A 20078-nucleotide genomic window follows, 5' to 3' on the forward strand; every position below is an offset into this window, starting at 1 on the left:
CAAACCTGCAGTACAAATGTATATGGCCCATATTATTATCTACTTGCTGATTAAATTGTGCTCATTAAAATACTGGAAATAAATATAATAACAGCTTGAAACCTCGTGGCCAGAAATGCCATTGCCACTTGATGCTCAGAAAAAAAGATTTAGACAGGAATCCTAATAAAGTGTCTTCATTGAAAGAATAATTTTACAAAAGCGAAATATGCCTTTTATACACATATGAGAAGACGTGAAACTCAAAAACAAATAAATCACTAAAATATGTTTAGATTAAGATGACCTAAATCTGCGAGTCCTACTCGGTCGCTGTCTTACGACACGGTTGCAAATATTGAATTGTTTGAATCCCTACAGCTGTATGAAATGTGACTTAAGCAAAGATTGTGAGAACCAATATCTGCTGAAAAAAGGCTTTTTCTCCAAGCCTGACTAGCTCAGTCGGTAGAGCATGAGACTCTTAATCTCAGGGTCATGGGTTCAAGCCCCATGTTGGGCGAGGGGTATTTACTTTTCAGTTTCAGTAATTCATTAGGAAACCTACAGAAATGTTAGTGAAGCATTGGGTACTTGCCAGGTTCTTATGGCCTGGATTGGCCACTGTTGGAAACAGGATGCTGGGCTTGATGTATCCTTGGTCTGACCCAGTATGCCATGTTCTTATGGGTATCTCCTTTTCTGAACATTTAAGCCAGTTAAGGTGCCAGAAAAAATATACTATCAGTTTCCAACCTGCAGAGCGGAAATGACAACTTCATATGCTTCTCAGAAAAAAGGAATCCATGTTCAAAATCACAAATATTCACCCAAAGGGAACCAATTTCTAGAAATTATAAAGGAATTGTACTTCTTCCTGGGTGAACATGCTGGTCGCTGTTTCCCCAATCAATTTGCAATAGCAGAGCAAATCTGCAATACATAATATATGGCTTTTACTAGAATCTATTTTGACCAGAAACCTAGTATGGTGTCTTGAATGAAATACTGTGAATTCCAATGAGAATTCTGACATTTTATTTCATCCTCCCCATACTGGGCTGCTTTCTATTGATGGACAATTTACAGAAATGTTAGTGAAGCATTGGGTACTTGCCAGGTTCTTATGGCCTGGATTGGCCACTGTTGGAAACAGGATGCTGGGCTTGATGTATCCTTGGTCTGACCCAGCATGGCAATTTCTTATGTTCTTAATTGGCAGGAGCAAAATCTAATATTAGTGTCAACTGTGAGTGCACAGATTAAAATAATGTTTTATTCTTATGACAATTAAACCATGATGAAATGTCCAAATAATTCACACAACTGCAAGCACTTTCTAGAATGTATCAAAATTTGTAATCCTTCTTGCGTAAATATCCTGTCAATATTTTCACAGTCAATTTTCTCTAGCAGAACAAACCTGCTGTACTAATGTATATGGCCCATATTATTATCTACTTGCTGATTAAATTGTGCTCATTAAAATACTGGAAATAAATATAATAACAGCTTGAAACCTCGAGGCCAGAAATGCCATTGCCACTTGATGCTCAGAAAAAAAGATTTAGACAGGAATCCTAATAAAGTGTCTTCATTGAAAGAATAATTTTACAAAAGCGAAATATGCCTTTTATACACATATGAGAAGACGTGAAACTCAAAAACAAATAAATCACTAAAATATGTTTAGATTAAGATGACCTAAATCTGCGAGTCCTACTCGGTCGCTGTCTTACGACACGGTTGCAAATATTGAATTGTTTGAATCCCTACAGCTGTATGAAATGTGACTTAAGCAAAGATTGTGAGAACCAATATCTGCTGAAAAAAGGCTTTTTCTCCAAGCCTGACATTAGGAAACCTACAGAAATGTTAGTAAAGCATTGGGTACTTGCCAGGTTCTTATGGCCTGGATTGGCCACTGTTGGAAACAGGATGCTGGGCTTGATGTATCCTTGGTCTGACCCAGTATGCCATGTTCTTATGGGTATCTCCTTTTCTGAACATTTAAGCCAATTAAGGTGCCAGAAAAAATATACTATCAGTTTCCAACCTGCAGAGCGGAAATGACAACTTCATATGCTTCTCAGAAAAAAGGAATCCATGTTCAAAATCACAAATATTCACCCAAAGGGAACCAATTTCTAGAAATTATAAAGGAATTGTACTTCTTCCTGGGTGAACATGCTGGTCGCTGTTTCCCCAATCAATTCGCAATAGCAGAGCAAATCTGCAATACATAATATATGGCTTTTACTAGGATCTATTTTGACCAGAAACCTAGTATGGCGTCTTGAATGAAATACTGTGAATTCCAATGAGAATTCTGACATTTTATTTCATCCTCCCCATACTGGGCTGCTTTCTATTGATGGACAATTTACAGAAATGTTAGTGAAGCATTGGGTACTTGCCAGGTTCTTATGGCCTGGATTGGCCACTGTTGGAAACAGGATGCTGGGCTTGATGTATCCTTGGTCTGACCCAGCATGGCAATTTCTTATGTTCTTAATTGGCAGGAGCAAAATCTAATATTAGTGTCAACTGTGAGTGCACAGATTAAAATAATGTTTTATTCTTATGACAATTAAACCATGATGAAATGTCCAAATAATTCACACAACTGCAAGCACTTTCTAGAATGTATCAAAATTTGTAATCCTTCTTGCGTAAATATCCTGTCAATATTTTCACAGTCAATTTTCTCTAGCAGAACAAACCTGCAGTACAAATGAATATGGCCCATATTATTATCTACTTGCTGATTAATTTGTGCTCATTAAAATACTGGAAATAAATATAATAACAGCTTGAAACCTCGTGGCCAGAAATGCCATTGCCACTTGATGCTCAGAAAAAAAGATTTAGACAGGAATCCTAATAAAGTGTCTTCATTGAAAGAATAATTTTACAAAAGCGAAATATGCCTTTTATACACATATGAGAGGACGTGAAACTCAAAAACAAATAAAATATGTTTAGATTAAGATGACCTAAATCTGCGAGTCCTACTCGGTCGCTGTCTTACGACACGGTTGCAAATATTGAATTGTTTGAATCCCTACAGCTGTATGAAATGTGACTTAAGCAAAGATTGAGAGAACCAATATCTGCTGAAAAAAGGCTTTTTCTCCAAGCCTGACTAGCTCAGTCGGTAGAGCATGAGACTCTTAATCTCAGGGTCATGGGTTCAAGCCCCATGTTGGGCGAGGGGTATTTACTTTTCAGTTTCAGTAATTCATTAGGAAACCTACAGAAATGTTAGTAAAGCATTGGGTACTTGCCAGGTTCTTATGGCCTGGATTGGCCACTGTTGGAAACAGGATGCTGGGCTTGATGTATCCTTGGTCTGACCCAGTATGCCATGTTCTTATGGGTATCTCCTTTTCTGAACATTTAAGCCAATTAAGGTGCCAGAAAAAATATACTATCAGTTTCCAACCTGCAGAGCGGAAATGACAACTTCATATGCTTCTCAGAAAAAAGGAATCCATGTTCAAAATCACAAAGATTCACCCAAAGGGAACCAATTTCTAGAAATTATAAAGGAATTGTACTTCTTCCTGGGTGAACATGCTGGTCGCTGTTTCCCCAATCAATTTGCAATAGCAGAGCAAATCTGCAATACATAATATATGGCTTTTACTAGAATCTATTTTGACCAGAAACCTAGTATGGTGTCTTGAATGAAATACTGTGAATTCCAATGAGAATTCTGACATTTTATTTCATCCTCCCCATACTGGGCTGCTTTCTATTGATGGACAATTTACAGAAATGTTAGTGAAGCATTGGGTACTTGCCAGGTTCTTATGGCCTGGATTGGCCACTGTTGGAAACAGGATGCTGGGCTTGATGTATCCTTGGTCTGACCCAGCATGGCAATTTCTTATGTTCTTAATTGGCAGGAGCAAAATCTAATATTAGTGTCAACTGTGAGTGCACAGATTAAAATAATGTTTTATTCTTATGACAATTAAACCATGATGAAATGTCCAAATAATTCACACAACTGCAAGCACTTTCTAGAATGTATCAAAATTTGTAATCCTTCTTGCGTAAATATCCTGTCAATATTTTCACAGTCAATTTTCTCTAGCAGAACAAACCTGCAGTACAAATGTATATGGCCCATATTATTATCTACTTGCTGATTAAATTGTGCTCATTAAAATACTGGAAATAAATATAATAACAGCTTGAAACCTCGTGGCCAGAAATGCCATTGCCACTTGATGCTCAGAAAAAAAGATTTAGACAGGAATCCTAATAAAGTGTCTTCATTGAAAGAATAATTTTACAAAAGCGAAATATGCCTTTTATACACATATGAGAAGACGTGAAACTCAAAAACAAATAAATCACTAAAATATGTTTAGATTAAGATGACCTAAATCTGCGAGTCCTACTCGGTCGCTGTCTTACGACACGGTTGCAAATATTGAATTGTTTGAATCCCTACAGCTGTATGAAATGTGACTTAAGCAAAGATTGAGAGAACCAATATCTGCTGAAAAAAGGCTTTTTCTCCAAGCCTGACTAGCTCAGTCGGTAGAGCATGAGACTCTTAATCTCAGGGTCATGGGTTCAAGCCCCATGTTGGGCGAGGGGTATTTACTTTTCAGTTTCAGTAATTCATTAGGAAACCTACAGAAATGTTAGTAAAGCATTGGGTACTTGCCAGGTTCTTATGGCCTGGATTGGCCACTGTTGGAAACAGGATGCTGGGCTTGATGTATCCTTGGTCTGACCCAGTATGCCATGTTCTTATGGGTATCTCCTTTTCTGAACATTTAAGCCAATTAAGGTGCCAGAAAAAATATACTATCAGTTTCCAACCTGCAGAGCGGAAATGACAACTTCATATGCTTCTCAGAAAAAAGGAATCCATGTTCAAAATCACAAATATTCACCCAAAGGGAACCAATTTCTAGAAATTATAAAGGAATTGTACTTCTTCCTGGGTGAACATGCTGGTCGCTGTTTCCCCAATCAATTTGCAATAGCAGAGCAAATCTGCAATACATAATATATGGCTTTTACTAGAATCTATTTTGACCAGAAACCTAGTATGGTGTCTTGAATGAAATACTGTGAATTCCAATGAGAATTCTGACATTTTATTTCATCCTCCCCATACTGGGCTGCTTTCTATTGATGGACAATTTACAGAAATGTTAGTGAAGCATTGGGTACTTGCCAGGTTCTTATGGCCTGGATTGGCCACTGTTGGAAACAGGATGCTGGGCTTGATGTATCCTTGGTCTGACCCAGCATGGCAATTTCTTATGTTCTTAATTGGCAGGAGCAAAATCTAATATTAGTGTCAACTGTGAGTGCACAGATTAAAATAATGTTTTATTCTTATGACAATTAAACCATGATGAAATGTCCAAATAATTCACACAACTGCAAGCACTTTCTAGAATGTATCAAAATTTGTAATCCTTCTTGCGTAAATATCCTGTCAATATTTTCACAGTCAATTTTCTCTAGCAGAACAAACCTGCAGTACAAATGAATATGGCCCATATTATTATCTACTTGCTGATTAAATTGTGCTCATTAAAATACTGGAAATAAATATAATAACAGCTTGAAACCTCGTGGCCAGAAATGCCATTGCCACTTGATGCTCAGAAAAAAAGATTTAGACAGGAATCCTAATAAAGTGTCTTCATTGAAAGAATAATTTTACAAAAGCGAAATATGCCTTTTATACACATATGAGAGGACGTGAAACTCAAAAACAAATAAATCACTAAAATATGTTTAGATTAAGATGACCTAAATCTGCGAGTCCTACTCGGTCGCTGTCTTACGACACGGTTGCAAATATTGAATTGTTTGAATGCATACAGCTGTATGAAATGTGACTTAAGCAAAGATTGTGAGAACCAATATCTGCTGAAAAAAGGCATTTTCTCCAAGCCTGACTAGCTCAGTCGGTAGAGCATGAGACTCTTAATCTCAGGGTCATGGGTTCAAGCCCCATGTTGGGCGAGGGGTATTTACTTTTCAGTTTCAGTAATTCATTAGGAAACCTACAGAAATGTTAGTAAAGCATTGGGTACTTGCCAGGTTCTTATGGCCTGGATTGGCCACTGTTGGAAACAGGATGCTGGGCTTGATGTATCCTTGGTCTGACCCAGTATGCCATGTTCTTATGGGTATCTCCTTTTCTGAACATTTAAGCCAATTAAGGTGCCAGAAAAAATATACTATCAGTTTCCAACCTGCAGAGCGGAAATGACAACTTCATATGCTTCTCAGAAAAAAGGAATCCATGTTCAAAATCACAAATATTCACCCAAAGGGAACCAATTTCTAGAAATTATAAAGGAATTGTACTTCTTCCTGGGTGAACATGCTGTTCGCTGTTTCCCCAATCAATTTGCAATAGCAGAGCAAATCTGCAATACATAATATATGGCTTTTACTAGAATCTATTTTGACCAGAAACCTAGTATGGTGTCTTGAATGAAATACTGTGAATTCCAATGAGAATTCTGACATTTTATTTCATCCTCCCCATACTGGGCTGCTTTCTATTGATGGACAATTTACAGAAATGTTAGTGAAGCATTGGGTACTTGCCAGGTTCTTATGGCCTGGATTGGCCACTGTTGGAAACAGGATGCTGGGCTTGATGTATCCTTGGTCTGACCCAGCATGGCAATTTCTTATGTTCTTAATTGGCAGGAGCAAAATCTAATATTAGTGTCAACTGTGAGTGCACAGATTAAAATAATGTTTTATTCTTATGACAATTAAACCATGATGAAATGTCCAAATAATTCACACAACTGCAAGCACTTTCTAGAATGTATCAAAATTTGTAATCCTTCTTGCGTAAATATCCTGTCAATATTTTCACAGTCAATTTTCTCTAGCAGAACAAACCTGCTGTACTAATGTATATGGCCCATATTATTATCTACTTGCTGATTAAATTGTGCTCATTAAAATACTGGAAATAAATATAATAACAGCTTGAAACCTCGAGGCCAGAAATGCCATTGCCACTTGATGCTCAGAAAAAAAGATTTAGACAGGAATCCTAATAAAGTGTCTTCATTGAAAGAATAATTTTACAAAAGCGAAATATGCCTTTTATACACATATGAGAAGACGTGAAACTCAAAAACAAATAAATCACTAAAATATGTTTAGATTAAGATGACCTAAATCTGCGAGTCCTACTCGGTCGCTGTCTTACGACACGGTTGCAAATATTGAATTGTTTGAATCCCTACAGCTGTATGAAATGTGACTTAAGCAAAGATTGTGAGAACCAATATCTGCTGAAAAAAGGCTTTTTCTCCAAGCCTGACTAGCTCAGTCGGTAGAGCATGAGACTCTTAATCTCAGGGTCATGGGTTCAAGCCCCATGTTGGGCGAGGGGTATTTACTTTTCAGTTTCAGTAATTCATTAGGAAACCTACAGAAATGTTAGTAAAGCATTGGGTACTTGCCAGGTTCTTATGGCCTGGATTGGCCACTGTTGGAAACAGGATGCTGGGCTTGATGTATCCTTGGTCTGACCCAGTATGCCATGTTCTTATGGGTATCTCCTTTTCTGAACATTTAAGCCAATTAAGGTGCCAGAAAAAATATACTATCAGTTTCCAACCTGCAGAGCGGAAATGACAACTTCATATGCTTCTCAGAAAAAAGGAATCCATGTTCAAAATCACAAATATTCACCCAAAGGGAACCAATTTCTAGAAATTATAAAGGAATTGTACTTCTTCCTGGGTGAACATGCTGGTCGCTGTTTCCCCAATCAATTCGCAATAGCAGAGCAAATCTGCAATACATAATATATGGCTTTTACTAGAATCTATTTTGACCAGAAACCTAGTATGGTGTCTTGAATGAAATACTGTGAATTCCAATGAGAATTCTGACATTTTATTTCATCCTCCCCATACTGGGCTGCTTTCTATTGATGGACAATTTACAGAAATGTTAGTGAAGCATTGGGTACTTGCCAGGTTCTTATGGCCTGGATTGGCCACTGTTGGAAACAGGATGCTGGGCTTGATGTATCCTTGGTCTGACCCAGCATGGCAATTTCTTATGTTCTTAATTGGCAGGAGCAAAATCTAATATTAGTGTCAACTGTGAGTGCACAGATTAAAATAATGTTTTATTCTTATGACAATTAAACCATGATGAAATGTCCAAATAATTCACACAACTGCAAGCACTTTCTAGAATGTACCAAAATTTGTAATCCTTCTTGCGTAAATATCCTGTCAATATTTTCACAGTCAATTTTCTCTAGCAGAACAAACCTGCAGTACAAATGAATATGGCCCATATTATTATCTACTTGCTGATTAAATTGTGCTCATTAAAATACTGGAAATAAATATAATAACAGCTTGAAACCTCGTGGCCAGAAATGCCATTGCCACTTGATGCTCAGAAAAAAAGATTTAGACAGGAATCCTAATAAAGTGTCTTCATTGAAAGAATAATTTTACAAAAGCGAAATATGCCTTTTATACACATATGAGAAGACGTGAAACTCAAAAACAAATAAATCACTAAAATATGTTTAGATTAAGATGACCTAAATCTGCGAGTCCTACTCGGTCGCTGTCTTACGACACGGTTGCAAATATTGAATTGTTTGAATGCATACAGCTGTATGAAATGTGACTTAAGCAAAGATTGAGAGAACCAATATCTGCTGAAAAAAGGTTTTTTCTCCAATCCTGACTAGCTCAGTCGGTAGAGCATGAGACTCTTCATTTCAGGGTCATGGGTTCAAGCCCCATGTTGGGCGAGGGGTATTTACTTTTCAGTTTCAGTAATTCATTAGGAAACCTACAGAAATATTAGTAAAGCATTGGGTACTTGCCAGGTTCTTATGGCCTGGATTGGCCACTGTTGGAAACAGGATGCTGGGCTTGATGTATCCTTGGTCTGACCCAGTATGCCATGTTCTTATGGGTATCTCCTTTTCTGAACATTTAAGCCAATTAAGGTGCCAGAAAAAATATACTATCAGTTTCCAACCTGCAGAGCGGAAATGACAACTTCATATGCTTCTCAGAAAAAAGGAATCCATGTTCAAAATCACAAATATTCACCCAAAGGGAACCAATTTCTAGAAATTATAAAGGAATTGTACTTCTTCCTGGGTGAACATGCTGGTCGCTGTTTCCCCAATCAATTCGCAATAGCAGAGCAAATCTGCAATACATAATATATGGCTTTTACTAGAATCTATTTTGACCAGAAACCTAGTATGGTGTCTTGAATGAAATACTGTGAATTCCAATGAGAATTCTGACATTTTATTTCATCCTCCCCATACTGGGCTGCTTTCTATTGATGGACAATTTACAGAAATGTTAGTGAAGCATTGGGTACTTGCCAGGTTCTTATGGCCTGGATTGGCCACTGTTGGAAACAGGATGCTGGGCTTGATGTATCCTTGGTCTGACCCAGCATGGCAATTTCTTATGTTCTTAATTGGCAGGAGCAAAATCTAATATTAGTGTCAACTGTGAGTGCACAGATTAAAATAATGTTTTATTCTTATGACAATTAAACCATGATGAAATGTCCAAATAATTCACACAACTGCAAGCACTTTCTAGAATGTATCAAAATTTGTAATCCTTCTTGCGTAAATATCCTGTCAATATTTTCACAGTCAATTTTCTCTAGCAGAACAAACCTGCAGTACAAATGTATATGGCCCATATTATTATCTACTTGCTGATTAAATTGTGCTCATTAAAATACTGGAAATAAATATAATAACAGCTTGAAACCTCGTGGCCAGAAATGCCATTGCCACTTGATGCTCAGAAAAAAAGATTTAGACAGGAATCCTAATAAAGTGTCTTCATTGAAAGAATAATTTTACAAAAGCGAAATATGCCTTTTATACACATATGAGAGGACGTGAAACTCAAAAACAAATAAATCACTAAAATATGTTTAGATTAAGATGACCTAAATCTGTGAGTCCTACTCGGTCGCTGTCTTACGACACGGTTGCAAATATTGAATTGTTTGAATGCATACAGCTGTATGAAATGTGACTTAAGCAAAGATTGTGAGAACCAATATCTGCTGAAAAAAGGCTTTTTATCCAAGCCTGACTAGCTCAGTCGGTAGAGCATGAGACTCTTAATCTCAGGGTCATGGGTTCAAGCCCCATGTTGGGCGAGGGGTATTTACTTTTCAGTTTCAGTAATTCATTAGGAAACCTACAGAAATGTTAGTAAAGCATTGGGTACTTGCCAGGTTCTTATGGCCTGGATTGGCCACTGTTGGAAACAGGATGCTGGGCTTGATGTATCCTTGGTCTGACCCAGTATGCCATGTTCTTATGGGTATCTCCTTTTCTGAACATTTAAGCCAATTAAGGTGCCAGAAAAAATATACTATCAGTTTCCAACCTGCAGAGCGGAAATGACAACTTCATATGCTTCTCAGAAAAAAGGAATCCATGTTCAAAATCACAAATATTCACCCAAAGGGAACCAATTTCTATAAATTATAAAGGAATTGTACTTCTTCCTGGGTGAACATGCTGGTCGCTGTTTCCCCCATCAATTCGCAATAGCAGAGCAAATCTGCAATACATAATACATGGCTTTTACTAGAATCTATTTTGACCAGAAACCTAGTATGGCGTCTTGAATGAAATACTGTGAATTCCAATGAGAATTCTGACATTTTATTTCATCCTCCCCATACTGGGCTGCTTTCTATTGATGGACAATTTACAGAAATGTTAGTGAAGCATTGGGTACTTGCCAGGTTCTTATGGCCTGGATTGGCCACTGTTGGAAACAGGATGCTGGGCTTGATGTATCCTTGGTCTGACCCAGCATGGCAATTTCTTATGTTCTTAATTGGCAGGAGCAAAATCTAATATTAGTGTCAACTGTGAGTGCACAGATTAAAATAATGTTTTATTCTTATGACAATTAAACCATGATGAAATGTCCAAATAATTCACACAACTGCAAGCACTTTCTAGAATGTATCAAAATTTGTAATCCTTCTTGCGTAAATATCCTGTCAATATTTTCACAGTCAATTTTCTCTAGCAGAACAAACCTGCAGTACAAATGTATATGGCCCATATTATTATCTACTTGCTGATTAAATTGTGCTCATTAAAATACTGGAAATAAATATAATAACAGCTTGAAACCTCGTGGCCAGAAATGCCATTGCCACTTGATGCTCAGAAAAAAAGATTTAGACAGGAATCCTAATAAAGTGTCTTCATTGAAAGAATAATTTTACAAAAGCGAAATATGCCTTTTATACACATATGAGAAGACGTGAAACTCAAAAACAAATAAATCACTAAAATATGTTTAGATTAAGATGACCTAAATCTGCGAGTCCTACTCGGTCGCTGTCTTACGACACGGTTGCAAATATTGAATTGTTTGAATCTGGAAATAAATATAATAACATCTTGAAACCTCGTGGCCAGAATTCTGACATTTTATTTCATTATCTCCATACTGGGCTGCTTTCTATTAATGGACCAATTTATGGAAAAAAAAACAACAAGATTTTTGTAAAACTTTCTGTGAGGTAACATAGGTGAACATAAGAACATAAGAACATGCCGTACTGGGTCAGACCAAAGGTCCATCAAGCCCAGCATCCTGTTTCCAATCCATGCAATAAGAACCTGGCAAGTACCCAAAAAACTAAGTCTATTCCATGTTATAGTTGCTAGTAATAGCAGTGGTTATTATCTAAGTCAACTTAATTAATAGCAGGTAATGGACTTCTCCTCCAAGAACTTATCCAATCCTTTTTTAAACACATCTACACTAACTGCACTTACTACATCCTCTGGCAAGAAATTCCTGAGTTTAATTGTGCGTTGAGTGAAAAATAATTTTCTCCTAGTAGTTTTAAATGTGCACATGCTAACTTAATGGAATGCCCCCTTCTATTATCTGAAAGTGTAAATAGCTGATTCACATCCACTTGTTCAATACTTCTCATGATTTTAAAGACACAGAATTAAGATTAAAACAACATGTAGCCTTAAAAGTGAGAGAAGGATACACTAAATTCATGGTTCTCAGAAGACTCAAACCACTTCTAACGACTACCAACTTTCGCTCAGTACTACTAGCATTGGTTTTTGCAAGCACCGACTATGTAATGCCCTATTCCTAGGTCTACCATACACATCACTCAGACCACTACAAATTTTACAAAACACTGCTGCAAGAATTTTGACCAGAAAAAGTAAAAAAGACCACATCACTGAAACCCTAGTCGAGTTACACTGGTTACCCGTTGAGCAAAAAATACAATACAAAACACTTTACACCATACATAAATTAATAACAAAAAAGCGGAATGGCTTAACACAGCCATCCACATACACGTAACAAACAGAAACCTGAGATCGGCTAACAAAGCACTCCTTACTATTCCATCAATTGAAACAGCAAGACAAACTCAAGTAAGAGAGAGAGAGAGCTCTATCCCTGGCAGGACCCATACTGTGGAACACCATGCCATTGGAGTTAAGGTTACAAAGAGATAACAAAACCTTTAGAAAAAGCTTAAAAACCTGGCTAAGCAAGCATCAAATCGAGAAGGGGGAATAGTGAAGCCGGCGAAGTGTGAGGTACGAACAAATGAACATCAACACACACCAACACAATCAATATGTGTGTAGCTGTATTTTTATTTTTATTATACTTTATCTTTTCGTCCATCATATAAGATAAAGCGACACTTATAAAGTTAGCATTGTGTTCAAAACCGAGAGAAAATTCTGGACAGTATTGTATCACAAACTAATTATTTTGTTTAAAAAAAACTATGTACCGAATCATTATGGCACCTTTGTAAATTAATATATTTCAGCATCCTTATTTTATGTGCCCTATTGTAAACAGTTGTGATGGACCCTTCTTAATGATGGCATAAAAAAGATTTAAATAAATAAATAAAGACCTCTATCATACCCCCCTCAGCTGTCTCTTCTCCAAGCTAAACAGCCCTAACCTCTTCAGCCTTTCCTCATAGGGGAGCTGTATCATCCCCTATATCATTTTGGTTTCCCTTCTCTGTTACCTTCCGAAGTGCAATTATAACTTTCTTGAGATGCGGCGACCAGAATTGTACACAGTATTCAAGGTGCGGTCTCACCATGGAGCGATACAGAGGCATTATGACATTTTCTGTTTTATTCACCATTCCCTTCCTAATAATTCCTAGCATTCTGTTTGCTTTTCTGACCAGCGCAGCACACTGAACTGTTGTGATTTCGGTCGCGAGGAGCGCGACTGAATCACTTACCTGGCCCCGGGTCCCGAGCGTGGCACGGCTGCAGAAACGCCTCGGCAGCTGCGGCCTAGTCGGCGGCGCTCCCACGAGGGAGACGCCGCCAGAGAAGTTGGGCCCCGCCCCTAGGGCTCACGCGCGCGCAGGGGAGGCCCTTTTAAAGGGCCTCTGGCGCGAAAACCCGGCGCCCCCCTCAGGATGATGTCAGACGCCGAGGGGGATTTAACTCGGTGTCTGACTCTCCTCGGGGCCTTTGCAACGTGGTCGCTCCTCGAGCCTGCTAGTTGCCTGTGTTCTTGCCTTCCAGCCTGCTTGTTCCAGCTACCCTGTTCCGGTATCCTGCCTGCCCGTTCCAGCCTTCCGGTTCCTGCTTTCCTGCCTGCCTGGTGTTCCAGTCCGCTTGCTCTGGTAATCCTGCCAGCCTGCTTCTGCTTCCTGCCTTGACCCCGGTCCGCCTCATCGAATCCGTCTTCAGCTGCCTGCCTTGATCCTGGTCTGTCTCATCGACTCCGTCTCCTGCTGCCTGCCCTGACTCCGGTCCGGTCCTGGTCTTCTCTGCTGTTAGCCGTTCTCCTAAGTCCCAGCAGTCCGGGTCCCTAAGGGCTCCTCCTGGGGGGACCTCGGACTTCCAGGGCGAAGCCACCTAAGTCATAGCAACCCGGTCTCCAACAGCTCCTCTGGGGGCATCTCGGGTTTCCAGGTGAAGACTCTTCGTCGGCTCAGTAGTCTGCCTCCCGTCCGCCTCTCAGGTGGTCGGCCCAAGGATCCACTTCCGGAGTCCAACAGTTTGCAAAGGACATGGATCCGGCAGACGTCGCCGGCCTTCAGGCCATTCCCGGGCTGGCCCAGCGGTTAGTACAGCAACAACATGTCCTGTACACCTTAGCTGCCACGGTGGAGCAATTGGCTACCCGGTTGGATGCAGTGCCTGCACCCATGCCAGAACATGCTCCTGCTCCGGTGGTAACCATCAATGCTCCTACTCAGCTTCCAGCACCTTCCCGATATTCGGGGGACCCCAAGGCCTGCAGAGGTTTTCTGAACTAATGCTTCGTAAGGTTCGCCCTCCTGCCCAGTCAGTTTCCTACGGACGCCGTCAAGGTGGCATACATTTTCTCGCTGCTGGACGGTCGGGCATTGAATTGGGCGTCCCCCATGTGGGAGAAGAATGATCCGGCTCTGAGTGATATGAATATGTTCGTGGGAGACTTCAAGGCAGCCTTCGATGAACCAGCTCGCCAAACCTCCGCAACGTCCGAATTACTCCAGCTTCGACAGGGAACTCGGAACCTGGCGGATTACGCTCTGGAGTTCCGTACACTCGCACTGGAGGTTGGATGGGATGATGATGCCCTCCGGGGAATCTTCTTGGAGGGTCTGGCGGCAAGGATAAAGGATGAACTGGCTGCCCGGGACCTCCCCGAGGATCTCAACGCGCTCATAGAAGTGGCTGGCTGCATCGACCGTCGTCTCCAACAAAGAGCTAAAGAAGGACGTCCTCCACGCCGTATGGCTCCTTTGGCTCCAGCTTTTTCTCGCCCTTTCATATCAGGCCCTCGAGGGGCCAGCGCTCCTGCAGAATCCACAACCAAAGAGCCCATGCAATTAGGATGAGCGTCCTTGACCCCAGAAGAAAGGCGGCGCTGCCGCAGCCTGGGTCTGTACCTGTACTGCGGGGGTAAAGGACACTTCCTTTTGCAATGCAAGGAGTGGGCGGAAAACTCCCGCGCCTAGGAGTAAGAGAGGAGTGTCTCCTAGGCTGTCTTAACGCTGCTCCTCAATGTACAGTTCCTATAACCTTAAGATACCCTGAAGGGTCCTTTAAGACACAGGCCCTCATTGACTCTGGGGCTGGTGGGAACTTTATCACCCTAAGCCTCGTACAGCAGCTCCAACTCGCCATGCTTCCTCGGGTACCCCCCTTGCGGGTTACTTCTATTTAGGGTACCCACTTGCCTGGCCTCATTTCTACGACCACCGCACCGCTCATGCTGCAGACCAGGTTACTTCACACCGAAGAGATTTCGTTCCTGGTCTTGGAGAAGTCCATTCACCCGGTGGTTCTCGCACTACCCTGGCTCCAGCAGCACTCCCCAGTAATCCAATGGGACGAGCGACAGATTACCCAGTGGAGTCCCCACTGCTTCCAGACCTGTATCAAGTCTCTGCCGGTCCAGCACGTTCCCTTGGCTCACACTGGCCTCCTACTTCCTAGCCAATACGCGGATTACGCTGATGTGTTCTCAAAGGAAAAAGCGGAACCCCTTCCCCAACATTGGCCCTTTGATTGTGCTATTGAACTGGTGGCCGGGGCAACTCCGCCCCGAGGCAGGGTATACCCATTGTCACAACCTGAGACTCAGGCAATGTCCGAGTATATCACCGAAAATCTTGCCAAGGGGTTCATCCGCCCATCAACATCACCTGCAGGTGTGGGATTCTTCTTTGTGGCAAAGAAGGACGGGTCTTTGAGACCCTGTATTGACTATCGGGGACAACGCTATTATCAAGAAGAACCGCTAACCGCTACCACTAATCCCAGAATTACTGGACAGACTCCAGGGGGCATGAGTGTTTACCAAGTTGGACTTGAGGGGCGCGTACAATCTGGTGCGGATCCGTCCCGGGGATGAATGGAAGACCGCCTTCAATACCCGGGACGGGCACTACGAGTACTTGGTTATGCCTTTTGGATTGTGCAATGCTCCTGCGGTGTTCCAGCATCTCATGAATGAGATCCTCCGCAAATTGCTATACTCTTGTGTAATAGTATACCTGGATGATGTCCTCATCTATTCGCAGGATGTGACCTCCCATCGGCAACAGGTCCGGCAAGTACTTCAGATCCTTCATGACCACCACCTGTACGCTAAACTAGAAAAGTGCCTCTTTGAACAAGAATCACTGCCGTTTTTAGGATATATTGTTTCAGCAACAGGCTTCCTCATGGACCCAAGCAAGGTATCCGCTATCAGGAACTGGCCCCGGCCGGTGGGTCTAAAGGCCTTGCAGCATTTTTTAGGATTCACAAACTTTTACAGACACTTCATACCCCAGTATTCCCGACTGGTAGCTCCTCTAGCCGCCTTGACCAGAAAGGGGGCGGACGCCCGAGTCTGGCCTACCGAGGCCTGTAAAGCCTTCGAGGATTTAAAAGAGGCCTTTCTTCTGGACACCTGCTTACGTCACCCGGACCCGTCTCGGCCTTTCTTCGTGGAGGTGGATGCCTCCAATATAGCCGTGGGAGCGGTACTTTCTCAAAGCTCCATCTCCGGCATCTGCTACCTTGCTCCTACTTCTCCAAGAAGTTCACCCCTGCCAAAGGTAACTACGGAATAGGAGACAAGGAGCTGTTAGCGATCAAGTTGGCATTTGAAGAATGGAGGCAGTGGTTGAAGGGAGCCACTCATCCAATTATGGTCTATACCGACCATAAACATTTGGAGTTCTTTAGTCAAGCACAACGACTTAACCCAAGGCAAGCACACTGGTCGTTATTCTTCAGCCGTTTTAATTTCACTCTCAAGTATCGTCCCGCATCTAAGAATGTTTGAGCAGATGCCCTCTCCCGGAATGCCATCTTGGAGGAAAGGGAGGAACCTCCCCAATACGTCGTCGATCCAGCAAAGATCGATTTAGCCAGCACCACTGTCTCCGCACAGGGCAGGGTGGTCATTCTGCATAGAGACCGAAGGAAGGTCCTGCAGTGGGCTCATGACTCCCTCAGCGGAGATCACGCCGGCTGAGAGAGAACTCTCGACCTTCTAAACCGCTATTATTGGTGGCCCAGAGTGTGGCAAGATGTGCGGCTGTACGTGGATTCATGCCCGGTATGTACCCGACAGAAACCTCTCTGTGGGCGACCCTGGGGCCTCCTACAGCCACTACCCATACCTACTGAACCATGGACCCACATCGCCACGGACTTCATGGTGAACTTGCCTCCCTCTAAAGGTAACACGGTGATCTGGGTCACCGTTGACCGTTTTTCTAAAATGGTTCACCTGGTACCATTACCCAAGCTTCCGTCAGCGCCAGAGTTGGCCCTTCTGTTCACGCAACACATCTTCCGGGCTCACGGCCTCCCACAGAGCATAGTCTCTGACCGAGGGCCCCAATTTACAGCCCGGTATTGGTGTGCGCTATGCAAGAAGTTCGGCGTACAATTGAACTTGTCCACTGCATTCAACCCACAGAGCAACGGACAAATGAATGAACCACTCATTCAAGATGTTCCTCCGCATCTTCATCTCCGAGAAGAAGGACAACTGGGTCTCCCTTCTTCCTTGGGCCGAATTCGCCTACAACAACCACACCAACTCGGTTACTGGTCAATCTCCCTTCCAAACGGTCTTCAGACGCCATCTCCGACCACCCGTCCCAGTACCGATTGATATCTCTTCTCCAGTGGCTCAGACAGTGGCTACCCAACTCCACTGCATCTGGAGAGCCCTCCAGCAACGTCTCACCACAGCTGCGAAGAGGGCGCGAAGATGCGCAAATCACCACCGACGTTCAGCACCAGTATTTTTACCCGGTACCAAGGTTTGGTTAAGTACTAAGAATCTCCACTTTCTGGGGCAGTCCCGGAAGTTGGCGTCCAGGTACTGCGGCCCCTTTCAAGTGGCAGAACGAATAGGCTTGGTGTCCTATAGACTCCGTCTCCCTTCAGCCTTGCACATCCACAACGTATTTCATGTGTCATTGTTGAAACCTGTTGTACTTTCCCGCTTCCACCAGCCTACTCCAGATGTGGCCTTGACCTCCCCAACCGAAGAACCTATTTATCAGGTACGGGAAGTACGGGACGTACGCTTCCACAACCATCGCTGGGAGTACTTACTGGCTTGGGAGGGCTGCGGCACCGAGGAAGACACATGGGAACCTGCTCGGAACATTCTGGACAAGTCCTTGCTGACTCAATTCCATCACGATAATCCCGGGAAACCAGGGCCCCTGCGGAGGGGGCGTAAAGGGGGGGGGGGGGTTACTGTTGCGATTTCGGTTGCGGGGAGTGCGACCGAATCACTTACCTGGCCCGAGCGCGGCACGGCTGCAGAAACGCCGCGGCAGCTGCGGCCTACTCGGCGGCGCTTCCACGAGGGAGACGCCGCCAGAGAAGTTGGACCCCACCCCTAGGGCTCGCGCGCGCGCAGGGGAGGCCCTTTTAAAGGGCCTCTGGTGCAAAAACCCGGCGCTGCCCTCAGGATGACGTCAGACGCCGAGGGGGATTTAACTCGGCGTCTGACTCTCCTCGGGGCCTTTGCAACGTGGTCGCTCCTCGAGCCTGCTAGTTGCCTGTGTTCTTGCCTTCCAGCCTGCTTGTTCCAGCTACCCTGTTCCGGTATCCTGCCTGCCCGTTCCAGCCTTCCGGTTCCTGCTTTCCTGCCTGCCTGGTGTTCCAGTCCGCTTGCTCTGGTAATCCTGCCAGCCTGCTTCTGCTTCCTGCCTTGACCCCGGTCCGCCTCATCGAATCCGTCTTCAGCTGCCTGCCTTGATCCTGGTCCGTTTCATCGAATCCGTCTTCGGCTGCCTGCCTCGATCCTGGTCCGTCTCATCGACTCCGTCTCCTGCTGCCTGCCCTGACTCCGGTCCGGTCCTGGTCTTCTCTGCTGTTAGCCGTTCTCCTAAGTCCCAGCGGTCCGGGTCCCTGTGGGCTCCTCCTGGGGGGGACCTCGGACTTCCAGGGCGAAGTCACCTAAGCCCTAGCGACCCAGTCTCCAACAGCTCCTCTGGGCGAGTCTCGGGTTTCCAGGTGAAGACTCTTCGTCGGCTCAGTAGTCTGCCTCCCGTCCGCCTCTCAGGCGGTCGGCCCAAGGATCCACTTCCGGAGTCCAACACTGAGCAAACAATTTCAATGTATTATCGGTCTCCAATGGGTTTGCAGAGCATCATGAAATCTGTTTACTTGGGGACACAGACCACACTTTGGATGTGTGGTTAATTTTCTATAAAGCTTTCTCCCTTTTACAAAGATTACTTGTAACATAGTAACACAGACCTGAAAAAAAGGAAAAATATAGATAAATCTTGAGCAGAATTCCTGTTAAAACTACTTAACTAAACATGTCAAATGAACCAAACTGAGGTATCAGCAAGCCATAGACGTGGTTTATTAAGAAACCCCTACCAGTCTTCTCATTCATTTATCTCAGAAAAACCTAGACCAGAAAAAGCATTTTTTTTTTAAATATTTTGTCTAGCAAACAAACATTCCAAGGTTAAAACATCCAAATGTGTCATAACCAGCAACCTAGATAACACCCGACTTCTTGTTGCTCCCAACTGCATCAAGCCCGAATGGTTCACCATCGGATCTGTGTTGAGATAAATAACAATATATTTATTTTCCCCTGATGCAGTTGAGGGCAAGAAATGTCAACTGAGGATGTGTTTCATCTAGGTATACAGCAGTGATGATCACAGCACAGATAAGCACCAAGGTCACTATGCAGTAAAAACACACTGGAAGCTGACGTTGATTTCCAACAATACTTTTACTGAGATGTTGTAAAATTATGAAAATATTCTTTACAGCTTTTTAGTTCACTTATCAATGGTACAAATGCTTTTAATAAGTGTTTTACTTCTCACAGTCTTGCTAAAAGTTTAAGATGTACAAACCAATTTAATCACTCTTTAATCTGATATTTCTCCCATCTGGGGTTGCCAACATTTCCACACACCAGAACTGGACATTTGAGGAATGGGGGTCGGCAGAAGAGAGATAGTGTCCCTCATTTGCATAAATGTCTGTGTCTGCATTAAAGGGCCATAATGAATTGGCA

General features: G+C 42.8%; 7 non-coding genes across 7 annotated transcripts; all 7 read left to right on the forward strand.

The window, feature by feature from the left end:
* Positions 1-429: 429 nt before the first annotated feature.
* On the forward strand, positions 430-502 carry TRNAK-CUU. The gene has a single exon. It is a non-coding gene; the product is annotated as a tRNA-Lys (tRNA).
* A 2616-nt stretch (positions 503-3118) lies between these two features.
* TRNAK-CUU lies at positions 3119-3191 on the forward strand. The gene has a single exon. It is a non-coding gene; the product is annotated as a tRNA-Lys (tRNA).
* Positions 3192-4515: 1324 nt separating this feature from the next.
* On the forward strand, positions 4516-4588 carry TRNAK-CUU. Its single transcript has one exon. It is a non-coding gene; the product is annotated as a tRNA-Lys (tRNA).
* A 1324-nt stretch (positions 4589-5912) lies between these two features.
* TRNAK-CUU lies at positions 5913-5985 on the forward strand. Its single transcript has one exon. It is a non-coding gene; the product is annotated as a tRNA-Lys (tRNA).
* A 1324-nt stretch (positions 5986-7309) lies between these two features.
* On the forward strand, positions 7310-7382 carry TRNAK-CUU. The gene has a single exon. It is a non-coding gene; the product is annotated as a tRNA-Lys (tRNA).
* A 1324-nt stretch (positions 7383-8706) lies between these two features.
* TRNAK-CUU lies at positions 8707-8779 on the forward strand. The gene has a single exon. It is a non-coding gene; the product is annotated as a tRNA-Lys (tRNA).
* Positions 8780-10103: 1324 nt separating this feature from the next.
* Positions 10104-10176, forward strand: TRNAK-CUU. The gene has a single exon. It is a non-coding gene; the product is annotated as a tRNA-Lys (tRNA).
* Positions 10177-20078: the final 9902 nt, after the last annotated feature.

Source organism: Rhinatrema bivittatum, chromosome 16 (genome assembly GCF_901001135.1).
Source record: "Rhinatrema bivittatum chromosome 16, aRhiBiv1.1, whole genome shotgun sequence".
Classification (NCBI taxonomy): domain Eukaryota; kingdom Metazoa; phylum Chordata; class Amphibia; order Gymnophiona; family Rhinatrematidae; genus Rhinatrema; species Rhinatrema bivittatum.